The sequence below is a fragment of the Pseudorca crassidens genome, chromosome 14 (genome assembly GCF_039906515.1).
Source record: "Pseudorca crassidens isolate mPseCra1 chromosome 14, mPseCra1.hap1, whole genome shotgun sequence".
Classification (NCBI taxonomy): Eukaryota; Metazoa; Chordata; class Mammalia; order Artiodactyla; family Delphinidae; genus Pseudorca; species Pseudorca crassidens.
In genome coordinates, this window is record NC_090309.1 from 28,594,219 (window position 1) to 28,598,770 (window position 4,552).

Below are 4,552 nucleotides of genomic sequence, written 5' to 3' on the forward strand. Positions count from 1 at the left end.
AAAATGGCATCTTATTGCCTGAATTTGCATTTCACTGATTATGTGATAAAAACTCCTTTTTAGGGCTTCCCTGGTGGCGCAGTGGTTGAGAGTCTGCCTGCCGATGCAGGGGACGCGGATTCGTGCCCCGATCCGGGAAGATCCCACATGCCGCGGAGCGGCTGGGCCCGTGAGCCATGGCCGCTGAGCCTGCGCGTCCGGAGCCTGTGCTCCGCAACGGGAGAGGCCACAACAGTGAGAGGCCCGTGTACCGCAAAAAAAAAAAAAAAAAAAAAAAAAACTCCGTTTTAATTTAATTTTTCTTGAGGTAACATTGGTTACCGCCTCTCAGCTCGAAATTCACTCTTTTGTTACTTGCTCTGTGAAAAGTGCTGTGGGTCCTTTAAATAGTTTTTCCTTGGCCAGCTCGTGTGATGTTAGGCTTTCCTAATTGATGGCACCTGAGGAAGGTGTTGCTTCGTGATGCCCCGGTGCTTGCTGGGAAGGCTCTTGGTGGCGTCTTCAGCACCCACTCACTCCTGCAGCTCTGAGGGCGTCCTCAGCCCTGCTCCCGGGGCTCACAACTTCTCCGGTAGTTGGCTTCAGCAGTGCGTAGAGAGCGCAGTGGATGACAGCTTCCGTCAGCATCTTCTATCAAGCAGTTTTGGAGTAGCGCCTCAGGTGAGAAATCTCCCCGTGCATAGTTTTACTGGAACCCTAGAATGTGGATTTCCAGCAACTTACAGAGGGCATATTTCCAGAAAGTTCCACCAGGAGACACCACAGCAGCTTCTTTACCATCCAGTGAGCCACAGTCATGCTCTTTTCAACCGGGTCTGGACCTCAGTCCTGTGGGCAGGGAGGAGGAGGTCTTCTTTTCAACTGGAGGGTTAGCGGCTCTCCTTATTTCTGCTAACTGTGTGTTTTGGCGTTCTCTTTACTTGTCGCTGGCCATTCCTTCCTTACTCTAATCGTCTTTCATAATTAATAGTTTTTTCATTACACTTTCCATGCTCAAATTACTGTTTGTTTTTCTTCTGGTTGGACCCAGAATAATAACTAAATAATCTAATATTAGTGTGTTATTGTTTAATTTTAAAACCCATTCTTCACATGTTTTTGTTTCTACATCATTATTTTAATGGTTTCATAGTAGTCCATGTAGTAGTAAATACTTCATGCCTGTTGTTATACAGTTTATAATATATGTTTTCATTTTCACAATTGTAGACAGTGCTTTAGTGAACATCTTGGTACACATCCTTTGCTCCTATCCATAATGATTTTCATTAATTCTCAGTCATTTGGACATTTTAGTCAGAGGCAAGTGATGAACACACCACGTCAAGTGCTTTATATATTTCCAGGGGAATACTGAACATATTATTTAGCGCCATAGCAAAACATCAGAAAAAAGTGAGGAAATCATGATTTTTATTGTCTTCTGCCAAACTCTCATAGCAAGAATCTGAAAAATCTCTGGTGAAACACAACTGAAACTAGATTTGAGATTGAGCCATTAAATCCCAGTTATCACCAATCACTTCTGGCTGCTTCTGATTAAACACTTTCTTTGTGTTTACGATTGGGGAATCCACCTCATGAAAAGAATGGCAAATGGGAAAGAAGTAAATGATTCGGAATATCTTGGTCGTTCCTGGGAGAGCGCTCTGACAAAGCAAGCGGTTTACCTGAATGTCTTAAGCAAACTGAGCTTGGCTGATTTCCTGTGCTTACAGAAAAGAACCGCTGTAGCTTCAGCTGGAAACCCTAAGCCAGTGGCTCAGTGGTTGTTTTTTTTTGACGTGCCTGCATCACAGGTATAAACAATCTGCGATGTTGAGCTAAACATACCTAAACTGCTGAGGATCTTTCAGGTTAATTTAAACCAACAGGGAATGATCCTGAATGGCAACAATAGAAGATTCTCTCCCAGCAGGAAGTGCATGGGGGCATCCCTTCTAGATCAGACATGCTTCAGAGACTGCTTCTGGAAGCGGTCGTCTTAATTGAATGTTTGTGTCTGAATGTTTGTTGCTCACAGATGTTTCTCACCAATACTGTTGAGCCTTTTGGTGGTTTCTAAAAGAGGCTATGTTAATCTCAGAACAAGGAGATACAACATATATGACGTGTAATCACACTATAATGATAAAAATAGACACATGCCATCATTGTTGTCATGGGCAGTATCAACAACACAACACAATCACTGTAACTTATTGGGCACCTGTTATGTAGACAGCATGTCTCTTGTCCATGGATTAGTGTAGTTAATCCTCACAAAGCTCTTAAGAAGTAAGTACCAATAATATCCCCATTTTACAGATGAAGACACTGAGGAAGAGAAAAGTTAAGAATTTGCCTATGATCAGTTATCCATCTGTTCAGCCAGTGCACAAATTACACTGCCCAACTCCAAGATCAGGTGAGTACAGTGGCCTGAGCACCATGCTTTACTGCTTCCCACATATTTAGGAGCTAAAAGAAATCAAGTAGTGGACCTTAAAGAAAATCTTCCTCTACCTTCGTTCAACTCTTTTCGCTTTCATTGTGGTGGAGTCTGTGAGAGACTTAATGTATCATGTAGAATTATCAAGTTAAATGACTGCATTTTTCCCCTTAATTGACCATTTTGAATTGAATTGCTTGGATTTATCAGATTTTTTATAATGCAGTGTGGTCTACAATAGCTATTACCAGCCTCTTTCCCACCATCACTACACCTGAAAAATAAAATTCACACATATGACATTCTATCATGTGCTTATCCAGAATTAATGCACTAAGCTGCATAAGTAAAAATCTGTGGTTTATGCACAGTTTCTTCCAGGCCAGCTGCTGTGTCTCCCAGTCACCCTAGGGTCTGCAGTTAAGGACCTACAAGTCTAGAGAAACTGAGAGAGACGTGTTGGCTTGGCCAATAGATCTTGAGCACCTATAATGTGCAAGGAGCTGGATCACTGTGGTGGACTTGTCGGGGATTTAAAAATAATAAGACAGCCTAGGAGACAGGCTTTGACACCACTGACAAAAATACACTTCAATTACCAGGCAGTGAGAAAAGGAGGGACGTGGGTAGAGGAACATGTCAGCAGGGTGTGCTGCGTGTGGCCCATCTTCAAGTCTCAGTTGAATTCTACTGTTCAAATGTGGGCCATTTGTGGGAAATTCTGTACCATGAGGGTTTTGCTTAATGTTTAAAAAGTCTTACAAAAAGATGAATAGGAGACATAGCAGGTGGCAAATCAGAAAGTTGTGTCTTGTAAACGGGAAGGTAAATCCAACCTTCAAATCCCAAAATATAGCAATATCCCATAATAGAGAATCACTATCAGGGAACTTGCTGTTTGTTTATTAGTGGCAGCATGGCATAAAATCAGGATAATTCAGCGTTTAAAATCCCTACTTTGTTTGAATTTATAACTAGTATAAATACTTCTAAGATTATATACATTTAAATTTTTTCTGCAACAAGTTAGACAGGATCACAAATTCACATGATGCTCAAAAGAACACTCAGAAATATTTAATGAAAACCTTCATTCTAGTGATGAGGAAACTCTAGCTCAAATAAGAAGCAAAAAACCATACTCAAGCAAACAAATCTGTAAAAGAGTTGTAATCAGAAATATCCAGTTGTCCTACCTCCTAATTTTGTGATCCATCTGCTTCACCATCAGTCAAAAAATCTGATTCTTCGAAGAAAGAACTTTGGCTTGGCTTTAGAGAGTAAGATTAAAAAAAAAGAAAAAACAAACACTTAGGCAAAGGAACAAACAGCCAAAATTAAGTAAATCTGGGATTTTTTTTAAACCAGCGTTGTCTGCATTGTTATTTTGGGCTCAGAGCGATGGCTTGATGCCAAATTTAAATGGAAAGCATTATCTACTCCATATTTATAAATCTTTAGATTCTGCATGTGTCATGAAAAATGTAAGTAAATTTTATAATAGTAAGGTGTGTGGGATTAATTTGTATTCTATGTTGAAAAGCTCCACGGTAGGCAATTAATTCATGAAACACTAGCGATTGCTGCCTTAAGGGCTATATTGCTAGATAAAATTACAGACCTCAAATCTTATGATTACACTGGTATCTATTTTTTGTGTGGTCTAGGGAATATATCATCTTAAATTGAATATTTACCTAATCAGTAGGCTAAGGGTATCTTCTGGGTTCTGCCCCCTTCGACTCTAGAACGCGTTGTCTAGTTGTGAATATTAATATGCTGCTTATATAGGTAGGTACTACTGCTTACTGTTTTCACTTCATGGCACACTTATTAAATGATACTTGTATGCTATACTAGAATAAACTAGAGGGGATCTAAATGGAGCTTGGTAAAAATTGTATAGCCTTTATGTTAAACAATGATAAAGTAAAACAACTAATATAAATAAAAATTTAAAATAACAAGCCATAATAAAGTATAAAGTATTGGGAAAGATATCAAATACTTAATTTACATAATTTTCAAGTAATGCTTTTCAGGATTTTTACTGAGAAACTTGTAGTTGCTTCCACAAACATAAGTGTTTTTTGGTTTTTCTGTTTGTTTTGTTTTGTTTAC

General features: G+C 39.4%; 1 long non-coding RNA gene across 1 annotated transcript; it reads left to right on the forward strand.

Annotated features, from left to right (window-relative positions):
- Nucleotides 1–610: 610 nt before the first annotated feature.
- LOC137206095 (uncharacterized) lies at nucleotides 611–3,795 on the forward strand. The gene is made up of 2 exons (XR_010934427.1): nucleotides 611–660; nucleotides 2,308–3,795. It is a non-coding gene; the product is annotated as an uncharacterized lncRNA (long non-coding RNA).
- The last annotated feature ends 757 nt before the right edge of the window (nucleotides 3,796–4,552 follow it).